The following is a 12170-nucleotide window of genomic DNA, read 5'->3' as shown; positions in this document are numbered from 1 at the left end:
ATCTAAAACTGAGTCTAAATCTGAGCACAATTATGTCTGGTGGTTCTAAAAGACTATGAATATATTTAAATATACCTTTTTTGTACGCATGAATGAAATTAATTCAATTAAAACTTACAAACAATATTAAACTACACAAACATGCCAAATAAGACGTCCTATATCTTTTGCCATGTCTCAAGGAGGCTGAAAATAACTACTACACTTGTACCACAGGATATGTGTGTGCATTCAATGTGGATGGGACAATTCTACAAAAATTCTAGCCAGACACAGCCAATCACAATCATTTCCAGCCACATACTGCCACATATCTCATGACTTTAGGCATGTTAGTAAAATTTCAAAGTAGGAGTCACTGAAAATTCTATGATAATTTGAGTTTAAAAGGCACATTTGATGGTTCAACCACAGAACTGTGAGAACCACTGACACTAAATAATGACTTTCAGGTTAATCAGATTATGAGATCGGATGTTGAAATTGAATATACTGAAAATATTTTTCAAGCGACTCACAAGATAAAATATTTCAACATTGCTGTAATGTGTTAAAGTCTATTTTTAGGAAAATCTACCAGAACAGAGTCTCCCTGTTTGACTGGATGATCAGAACAAACGTTGATTAGTAAGAGACTCCAAAACAAATGGGTCCTTACGGAACTGTTGTTCATATTGTGCAAGCAGTTCATTATTTTTAAACAGAAAAATGCCCTCGATTTCTCAACAACAGAACATAAAATATTTCAACACTGCTATAATATTTTAAACTCCAGTTTTAGTGCTTTCCAGTTTTAGAGTCTTGTAAATTCCTGGTGTCAGTGAGTGTGAACTGCTTTACTCTGCCAATGGACTTGTCGGCTCGTCAGCCAATCAGCACTCAGTTTTAGTAATGCTACTGCCTTTAAAGCCAAAACCTCTTTGATGCATTCAAACAGCAAACAGCAGGTAAATAGTCAAAATATTTTTTTTTTTAAATGAATGTCTGCATTATTAATTTGTAAGTTAGCAGATCGGATTTGCATGTCTGGACATCACAAACCTATCTGCGTAGTCTGCTGTGGCAACAACGCATGCGTGAGGAACTGCCACATTGTTGGGTCAAGTGGGCATCTTTTGTTACTTCGTGAGTGATGCTAAAGACAAATTGAAAGTCTGGATACAATCTAGATATCAAATATCAGATTTGAACTGGCAGTCTAAAAACAGCTAAAGGTAAACCTTAGAAAAATAAAGACAACAGTGAATGAAAGAAAAGTACAAAGCACAATGGTCATTGTTAATAGTTAAGTGGTAATGAAAGGCAACATAACAGATGAGTGATAAGAGATAAAAGGAAATGAAGATGAGCAGTTGGTGGCTAAAGGGATTATGATTCAGACACAGGTGAAAGCCAGACACAGCAAGAGATGCTGGAAAGACCTCAGTGTCTGGAACTCAGTGACACATCACGGCACAACCAGGGACAACCAGGGATCTGACAAGTTGTAGTGTGTGTGTGTGTGTGTGTGTGTATGCGTGTTAAAATGAATAGGGCAGGGTGGGGACAGATGACTCAAAGAGGATGCTTCCAAATTCACGAGACAGACAGTACAGTTTTGAGTCAGCAGAGACACATAAACACACACACACCTGCAAATACAAACTCAGACCTTACAAGAGTGCTGTCATAGTTTACCAACACAAACACTCTTAAGAGTTTCTGCTTAAAATACTGTTTTAGAACATTTCATTCAGACAATAATTTTTTAACCTTTAAGCAGCACTAGGTAGGATTTCCTTGATTTTTTATCTTTTTAAAGGAGTAAAATTACAGCTTGAAACTCACTGCAGCGCTGCATTGAGGTGTAATAGGAGGAATAGCGGTGCTCTCGTGTCTGTGCCGGAGCTCCTCCGACTTCAAACCAGACTCTGTAAGTTTTCCGAGGCGACCAACGCTCGCGAGAACTGCGACCTGCTTTCCGACCTTTAGTTCTAACAGTTCTACAGGACTACTGGTTCATTCTTTACAAACTAACATACAGACACTCTGGCAGAGGCTGGAAAGAGACCGAATACGTCTGTGAAAACCAGAAAACGAGAAAGAGAAACTAATCGGCCTGAAACATTTATTACACTCTACAACTGTAGGGGGAGCCTAGTGGAGCTTTAAAAGGAGGAGCTACAAGGTGTTTTTACCAGAACCACATAAATTTAATCACATGAAGGTTCCTTAAAACTTTTAAAAGCTTCTGCCTTGCCACACATCTCCTACAATTTTTTTATATGCCCTAAAGTGATCTGAAGCACCATTTAGTTTTACAGGTTCTCCCAATCTAATCCAATAACATATGTCAGGAGCCCTTGATTGGCTGAATAGTGTGCGTTAGATTTGGGATAAAGTTGAAACCCCAGTAAATCCTTTGACTGTACATTAGTGGTAGGGTGGATACAGCCAAAACATCTCTTAAGCCCTCTGGTGGCTGACTGCAGTACAACATTTAACCCTGCACAATCCCATGTAAGTAAATGGAGCAGAACAAAAATATTAATTTTCAAAAAAAAAATCCAGTTGTATTCTGACAAGTTTACAAGCTTCTCCTTTATTAATATACTCTGTTTCATTGAGTCATTTGGTAATATTTGTTCAAGGGCTGTGGGCAAGTTGATAGACATCTACTTTTGACCCCATGATAGCATAAACGCACAGCTATATCAAGACAACCAGTGCAATACTAGCATCATTGAGTGGAAATTATTATTGTTTTGTTTCTGATGTAAATTATCTAACTGTTGAAAAAAAACTGAAGTTAACTAAACTCTATACACATTTCGTGCAAGAAAAGGAAACCCAAACTAAGAATGCTTCAGTTATCTTTATATTTATTAGTTTTTACAAGATATGCTACTCTATTGGAAGAAGGAAGCTTAACACAAGCTTACATCAAGACACATGATGGATCACTGCCAACACATTTAATACATTTAAAACCATTGGTGAGCTCAACACAATAAGAATAGAATGCTTACCACCAAGTCTAGCTGCCAGACCCCATATTGGCACAACTGTTTGAGTTCATGCCAAGTGATGTGAGAGAGAAGCACCATTCTACCCACCCAAACAGAGAAAGACCAATTATGGTCTTTTAAGTATTTGAGTGGTTGCTTTGTTGTTATGTGCACTAAATGTGCTTAGATTTTCAGTTTCTATATATGACTTGTCAAAGCAAATAAGGAATAAACCTTTTTTTTTAAAAAAAAAAAGCAAATTAAAGAAAATGAAGGCTTCTTCCAAAAACCCCCGCCAGTCTCCAAACTAGCCCACCCTTTCAACTGCAGCCAACTTCTCTCTCCTCTGCAGGCTGCCTGTGTGTGAGGGGTCGGAAATGCCGCTGCACGAGGGAGAGGGGCATGAAAGGAAGGTTTCCAGTGCTAGTGGTCCGTGCTGGGGTTGGAGTAGGGGGCCTCGGAGAGGTCAGAGCAAGGGGGGAAACAGTCCGTCTGAGGCCACATTAAACTGTCTACATTTAAATACTCACCCGGACGTCTGCCAGATACACACATCATTGATCTATTTGTTTTCATCTGCGGCTGTACTGGGGGAATATTGTGTTACTCTGGTTCATGGGGCGCTGCAATACTATACATACACAGACAGGAGCATGGCTGGGGTGTTCACAAAATTGAAGCTGAGGTGCAAGACAGTGGGATTTTACTGATAAAAAGATAGAAAATTGCTGACATTTGCCTAAAAACCGCTGCAGAAGATCTGCTCCAATTGGCCTAGACATGCTCTGCTGTTTCACATCAGTTGTTGCTCATTTGTACAAGCTGAACAGAACATGCACATTGCGCTTTAATAAGGAATACACTGTACTCTTGTTCACTTTACTCTGTATATTGTACTATACTGTAGCAGGGCTAGCTCAAACAAACAACCATTATAATCATTTACATTATTCCTTTAATCTTACATTATTAATTCAACATACATTATGTGTATTTCTGCTTCTAGACTGGTGTCTTTGCTGTCTGTAAGGGAATTTTACACACCGACCATAACAGACTTCCCTCGGATTCCTTTTATTTCTGTTAATAAAAAAGGGTAAATCTACAATTACAGTGAATACAGGAACCACAAGCTTAACATGTTGTGCCTACATTGCTGAGTATAAAACGTATGCAAACGAGAGTCTGATTTTGCAAAAAAGTTATGACAGCCTGAGCCTACCGCAACTTCCTGTAATCATTTCGAAAGACACTGCAAATGAACCGGACCATGGATTTGATCATGGCCAAGTACACAACTTTTGATCAGACCATCTTCAATCTGGACTGTTATTCATGGTTAACCTGCTATTTTCATACAGACCAAACTGAAAATTTGAAAGGTTTAGAGCAAACAAGGTAGGTGTGAAAACCTTACTCTTTCCCTTGATCACATTAATAAGGTTGAAGATTTTCCACAATAGGATGATATTTATTCTAAAATATGTGTTTTGGGATCAATGACAATGAACACATGAGCTTTTCTCAAGTTGATGTCTGCATGAGTACAATAAGTGGTTTGTTTCATTGTCTGTTACTGCTCCACAGTCTGTTATACTGTGACAATTTGGTTGTTTCCTTTGACTTGTATTTTCTGGTGCTTTCTTACGTTTACTCAAGTGATTATTTTAAATGACTTATCTTATTGTTTCTACTTGTGTAATAAGTAATAATGTTATTATTGTTATAATAACACTTTGCCTAGTTAAACAATCCTGAATAACAGAAACCAGCTGTGCATTCCAACCTGAATATATATACAATTTTGTCAGTTCAGTAATGGGAGGAGAGATAGAGAGCCATCCTACTCAACCAATGAGATCAAGGCCCACTGTGTTCTCTTGAACTCACAGCTAGATGACAATACTCGGGATCAAACTTATGATCTGCTGCTTAGACAGTTTTGCTACTTGATAAATCATTATGATGCCAAAAAAAGAAGCCCCATAATTTTGGAAACAGCCATTCTGTTCTTAAACAAGTTTCTAAATGAAGCACATACACGCAGCCTTAGCCTAAAAATAGTTTTCTTGGAATTGTGGGTGATTATTCACTGTAAAAGTGAATCACCCTCCTGATAAAGCAATGCAGGATGCAATACAGATGCATATAGTCTGGCTTCATGCTGACGGAGCTTATGCATGCAACTGGGAAGCTCATCAGGCCGCATTCCTGTAGCTGGGGTTCAGCAAAGGAAATGGGGATAAGGACTATTCCCTGTGCATGCTCAGGAGATGGGGTCGATCTCTGAAAATCAGGCCGACACTTTCCCCTGCAGAAGAGGTGAAAGGGATGCCGGTTTTCAAAGCAAACACAGCCTAGCATGTAACCTTCACATTCAACACTCCAAACACAGAGGGAGGGTTTTGTCCAACTTCCTGCCTCTCAGTTCAGATTGCACGGCCTATTCCGAACCCCATTCTTCTGCGTGAAAGACTCAGACTGGCTAAACAATACCCTTTCCTTGCAAAAACTCCCGAGGCTGATATTTAAGAGATATATTCTTTTCTGTGTGATATGCAACGATGTGGCTGGGAAAAGACAGAAATCTCTTGGAGGGGGGCATAACTTTCATATTTGCAGAGATCAAGTGCACTGTTTTGCTATGACAGAGATATTTGAAGGAACGCTCGGCCAGAATCCGGCACTGTCATGCTTTAGCCAAGGTCTACATGCATGTGTCCAGAAGGTCCAATGCATGTTTACACAGAAAATAAACAGAAGCTGGCTGCTGCTCTAGCAAATAGCACTTGGCAGACTTGGCACATACGTCAACTCACAGCATGTGTATCTAAGCTATGGTAAAGAATCTCTCACAAATGTGGATTATGATCCATTATAATGGGAATAACGATCAAATCTGTGGGGTTATTTAGACAAATGACCCATTCGGTGCACCGTGTTCTTGCCTAAAATGGTTTAACTCACAGGTCTTTTGTGTTGCTGTGGTTGTAATGATTGACATGCCTGGCATGACAGCTAATAACATAACGTACTACAGGCCGGAGTAATGAACAACTGAATGCAGACCAGACGGCACTCATTGCCATGTTTTATTTGTTCACCCTGAATACCCAGCATTCCAGTTGCTAAAGAAAATAAGGTTGGTTGAGCAAGAAGGGGGGAGACTGTGAGAGCCGTAGAGAGAGAGAAAGCCAGTGCTAAGCACACGTTTTCCGTTTATCTAACAGCACATCTGATGCTGAGAGGCCTCCCTGAGCTCTACAGTGAAATGTCTTACAGCACTGTGAGCTAAGACTGGGGTAATAAATCACGCAGGGAAGAATGCGCCGGGACGCAGAATGCAGATAGAGAGGATATCAGGGGATATTAGCTGTTCAGAGGCTATCAGGTGATAGGGGACACTTTAGGAAACTCTTGTGTGGAGCCCTTTCAGCTGATGCTCGTTACTGAGCAATAGGGGGATTTCACAAACAGGATAATTCAATTAGAAAAGTCAAATGTAACCTGTAGCTAAAGGTAAGTAATGTACGATGAATAACATGCTGTTTTATACATCATATAATATGTCTAATGTAATTAGAACAGTCATTTTAAACAGGAAACTAAATGAAAAATGGCTTTCCTGTTCACTGCCTATGGCATTCTTGTTCCATAATGTTCCTGATGTTCCACAAATGTTTCACATGAATCTACCACTGATTTTATAGGGTGCCTATGCCTATTGTTAACCTATGTGAGGTGAATATGGTGACAATGAATAGGGATATGACTTTAGGATTTAGCGTCTAAGTTACAGCCTACATGTCAATAATCAAGCCAGAGAATGTGGGGTAAATATCATGTTGTTTATATATATATATATATATATATATATATATATATATATATATATATATATATATATATATATATATATGTGTGTGTGTGTGCGTGTGTGTGTGTGTGTAATCCAATCAGGCTTTAGCATTTAGGGTCATTTAGGGTGCTGCACACAATCATTTAGACTTGTGGATGGTGGAGTCAAGAGAAGCCAGTGTTTCTGACCTTCTGACTCTATCCTTTGACTTAAGATATGAGTTAAGTTATATTTACATCTTCTGTGGTCATTAGCCACACTTTGATAATCTGTTCACATTCTCTGCATTAAACAAACCAAATCCAATCTACTGCTCCTGCTACCTGTGTCAGACCAGCTGCCCACCTATTGCTACTATTGTTCACCACTCTCAATTACTACAGTTACCCACTGCTTGATTGAAACTATTCCTTTGGTTCTATTATAATTATTACCACCTTTAACCATCATGTTGTGATTATATATGTATCAGCTTATGTGGTGGTACCGTGACTTAAAAGAATGCATGGTGACAAAGGTGTCACACAAAGCTCCTTACATCACTCCATCAATTTATCTCTTGATGTTCCTAAGTAACATATAACATAGAATGGACATCCTGAGAGCATCACTACAGCACAGTGTGTGAATGTGTGATATGGGGAGGAAAAATAATTACACAAACATCTGGGAGATATTTTCTTTGGCAACTATTTAAGACCTTTACTTTTTTAATAACAAACTAATTATTTGAATCACCACTGCTTTATCATGATGACCCTAACATAAGAGATCTGCATACAAATGAAAAAAAAACAACAACAATTAACATATATTGTGATCCGTTTGTATGAATTATGGGCAAAGATATGCCTTGTAGCATCATATTAAAAATAAGTGTGGCACTTTGACATTATTCTCTAGCACATCCCAAAGATTTTCAATGAGGTTAAGGTCTGGCCTCTGTGGAGAACAATCCATGTGTGAAAATGATGATCTCATGCTCCCTTAACCAATCTTTCACAATTCCGAGTTCAAATTAATAAAGTTTTAAGAAATTAATGTTTGGTGGAATAACCCTGGTTTTTAATCACAGTTTTCATGCATGTTGGCAACATGTTCTCCTCCACCAGTCTTACACACTGCTTTTGAATAACTTTTGCCACTCCTGGTGCAAAGATTCATGCAGTTCAGCTTGGTTTGATGGCTTGTGATTATCCATCTTCTTCTTGATTATATTCCAGAGGTTTTCAATTTGGTAAAAAACATTCATTTTTAAGTGGTCTCCTATTTTTTCACTAACAGTAGATTACATAAAAATAGATGTTTAGCTTTATTTAACCTCGGTAGCTAGATAGCTGTTAAATAGATGTTATTACTAGATAGCTAAATTGAAGTGGTGGGCAATATTATATAGTATACAATATATCGTGACGAAATATCATGATATTAAAAATCCATATCGTGATAATAGGGCTGTTCTGTCTTAAAAGTAGTCTATTATTTACTGTGAAGCTTTAGGTGTATTTATTGTATAATTGTTTTAGTTTGCAGTTTATATGCATGCACTAAATATTCTGCAATATTATTTGCTGCTTTATATTATTTTATGCTATATTATTCATTTTGCCACATTATGATTATTCTGTTATACTATTATACTATATTCCTGAAATGAATGAATTATTTTGGTTTTCCTATATCGCCAAGTATATCGTTATCGCAAAAATGCCCTGAAATATCGTGATATTATTTTAGAGCCATATCGCCCACCCCTAGTAAGGACTATAGCTAGTTATACAGAGGTTGGGTTATTTGGACTAAAAGCTATTTACTACAGATATAACTGGCTATAAACACCCTAAATAGCTTACTTTCTTCATCCCAAGATACTCTGTTTGTTTATTTAAGAAGGTTATCTCTCTAGCAACATGTCCACAAGTCTGCCCCAGTTCCAAAGTCCGGTCCAACTTACTAACTTACCTTTACAGGTGTGTGAACTGGAGTCATCAACGGTAACGTTGATACTGAAGTCCCTCCGTTTCCAGCGCTGCGGTTTAAAAAACTCTTCGTGCTTCGTCCGGTAACCGAAAACCCGTCCAGCTTCGCATTAGTGAGTATCTCTCATATCTTCACTGAACACCGTAACCGTGTTCTGGAGTTATGGGGGTGTGGAGCCTCCGCTCAGGTCCGAGTTCAGCCCCTAATCACGGTGCTGAAAGCCGGGCAGCGCGGTCTGCTCTCCTCCACATCTCCGCTCTGAGTCAGCTCACAGACTCGGCTCAGCTAACGGTCACACGACACTCAGCGGATCACTGAGGGGGAAAGTCCATCAGGAGGAGGAAATTCTGGATGAAAACTCGCCAAACCTCACCCCCCGTGTGGAGAAACCTTCTCCAGTATTCCTCAATAAAGCTAAGAGACTAGTTTATTCAGTTTAAAAACTAAAACAAGCCTCATAGCAGTAACTTAGTTTTTCTCTGAGTAGAGATTCAGTAACGTTAACGAAGCATTCAAAACCGCTCAAAAAACGAACCGTCACATCTGGACAGACTTCAGCAGTCGTGGAGCTGCTCTCTGTTTCTGTCCTCCTGAGGCGGTAGTTGTGTGTGACACACTCATAGGAGTGATAGGAGAGAGAGAGCGTCTGTGTGTGTGTGTGTGTGTGTGTGTGTGTGTGTGTGTGTCTTCTGCGGACGATTCACTTGAGTGAATCAAATGAAACGATTCAAGCCTCAAAAGATTCATATCATTATACCACATTCATATCTGGTGAGCTAATTTGAGTCCTATAAAATTATCCTACGAATTTAGAATTTAAACATTTTAAATAGTATAAAACACTCTAAAAAAACTGACGCAGACTGTGCAGACTTAAATCAAGCAAAATCACTGATTATTTGGACACAAGAATAAAAAAACTTGACTGGTGATTTTAATGCTTAGTAAGACAAAAATTCACATCGAAGGAAAAAAAGTTTTTTGCCTTAAAGGAGAACGTACGGAGCCCGGGAGGGGCCGTGTGGTGTTTTAGTGATAACACACACGAGAGTAGTATCCGTTTGTTGAGGCTTTTAATAAACACACCTAACTTAGCACACATACATGTTCATAATGGCCCTCTCCCTATCCTTACAGTCTCGCTAGTGATCTCACGTGCGTCACTACTCTAATCCCGCGATAGGTTACTTTTTATTATAAGAACACTACATCTTCCCTCTTTTCAATAATGAAATTCCTGGGGGTAGAATTAAAGAAAATAAATCATATCTATGTCAATGTAGCTATACTACGTTGAACTTAACTTATACGACATCAGCTCTGCATTCTAAACTAATCACATTTCAGCATGTTAACATAAAAGTTCTTTCCTTTGTATCAGAATAATAAAATAAACATCCGTTTCAAACTAAACCTATTCTAAAGTAATTCTCCCTTCCCTCGTCTTAAACAACAAAACCATTAGTCTTTCTCTGTTTTTGTTTTTCTTCTGCCAAAGTCAGACGTCAGGTAGACATCACAAAGTCCTTCTGCCATACAGGTGGAGACCGGACACGAGTCGACTTCACAGGAACATCAGGTGACGGTACCGCTGTCATGGGCTTCGGATCTATAGAAGGCGGGGGACAGGAGGGCGTAGGAATGGTGACTGGAACAGACTCAGCTGGTGTGGTAACTGGATTTGGAACGGAGGGGGCGCTGAGACTGACATCACTGCAAAACTTCTTCACATGAGCAGCATTTCTCATTATGGGTGGGCTGTTGGGTTGTTGAATGATGACTGCATTTCCTTGTTTACTGATGACTCCATATGGCTGTGACTCAAAGTTGGGGTCTAGCTTGTTGGACTTGTGTAGGTTCTTGCAAAGAACAGTGTCTCCTGGATTTATTTCCTGATCCTTGGCTCCTCTTCGCTGATCAGCAGCGATGTTTCGTTTCAACTTGTGCAAAGCGTCCTTGTCACGAATTTCCTCTGACACAGCTGCATGGGGAACATCACTGTCAGCAGACATACTGGTGAAGCTTGGCAGTTTGTCGCGGAGATCTCTGTTCATCAACATCTTTGCTGGGGACACTCCTGTGACTGCATGAGGAGTGGTCCGGTAGTGGAACAGAAAACTTCTCAGTGCAATTTTCCAATCTTTCCTTTCAATTTTGGCTATCTTCACTGACTTCAGAATTGTTCTGTTAAATCTTTCCACTTCTCCGTTCGACTGAGGCCAGTATGGTACTCCTTTCAGCTGCATGATGCCATGCGCGGTGAGGTAATCATGGAACTCTCTGGATGCAAACGGTTGTCCATTGTCGCTTCTCAGATACTTGGGATAGCCATGAGTTTGAAATATCATTTCGAGAGCATTAATCACATTGGTGGCATTGGTGACCTTCATGTAGGCAACTTCGGGCCACCTGGAGTAGTAATCAACTACGGCCAGCATGTAATTACCTTCACAGATGCTCAGCAGGTCAACTGCCAGGTAAGTCCAGGGCTGGTCTGGCAATGGCGTACGCTCCAACTCTTCTGGTGGAGCGTTCTGGCCTATCACTTGACATGGGTAGCATTGCTTTATTTGCTCTCCCACCATTTTGTCAATTTCAGGCCACCAGACTTTAGTTCGCAGTCGATTCTTTGTTCGTACAATCCCCTGATGTCCTTCATGTCCTAACTGTACCACGTGCTCTTGCAGGGCTTCAGGAATCACGATCCTGTTTCCTCGCATGACCATCTGTCCAGCCGTCCAAAGTTCATCTTTGACCGCCTGGAATGCTGTGCCTTTAAAGTAGGTCCAGTCATTTTTCTGTATGGCCTGGCGTAGTTTGGAGATAGTCGGATCATCCTTTGATGCCTGCTCGATTTCACGGGGGGTTAGAGCATGAGGTGTGGAATCTTTGATGATGCTGTAGATGTACTCATCTGTTTCTCTCTCCTCAGCTTTGTCTCGATGACCAACGGGTTGACGACTCAGGGGGTCGGCCTTGTTGGTTTTGCCAGGGATGTGGACTACTTGGTAGGTGAACTGTTGCAGGTACAGCAACCACCGTTCCACTCTGGCTGATGGAGGGAGTGAGTTAGGAGACAGCACTTTCACAAGCGCCTTGTGATCTGTGAGGATTTTGAATTCACATCCGATGAGATACAGGCTGAATTTTTGACAGGCCCAGAATACTCCGAGAGCTTCTCTTTCAAACTGAGAGTACCGTGTCTCAGTGGGTGTGAGCTTCCTGCTGGCGTAATACACTGGCTTCCAGACTCCGTCTGTCTGTTGTTGCTCTAAGATGGCGCCTACGCCGATGGGGGAAGCGTCACAGGTGATTCTGGTTGGTCTTCCAACTGAGTAGTATGC

General features: G+C 40.2%; 1 protein-coding gene across 1 annotated transcript in view; it reads right to left on the bottom strand.

Moving 5' to 3' along the window:
• The window catches only part of LOC103021609 (pleckstrin homology domain containing, family G (with RhoGef domain) member 2), a 67995-nt gene extending 58510 nt beyond the window's left edge, over positions 1-9485 (bottom strand). The window contains exon 1 of the mRNA XM_049467296.1: positions 8809-9485. The gene's annotated coding sequence lies outside the window, so the exon portion shown is untranslated. The remainder of the gene's footprint in view (positions 1-8808) is intronic.
• Positions 9486-12170: the final 2685 nt, after the last annotated feature.

The sequence above is a fragment of the Astyanax mexicanus genome, chromosome 18 (genome assembly GCF_023375975.1).
Source record: "Astyanax mexicanus isolate ESR-SI-001 chromosome 18, AstMex3_surface, whole genome shotgun sequence".
NCBI classification, from domain to species: Eukaryota; Metazoa; Chordata; class Actinopteri; order Characiformes; family Acestrorhamphidae; genus Astyanax; species Astyanax mexicanus.
The sequence above is the reverse complement of the archived record's forward strand: the minus strand, read 5'-3'. Positions and strand labels throughout refer to the sequence as shown.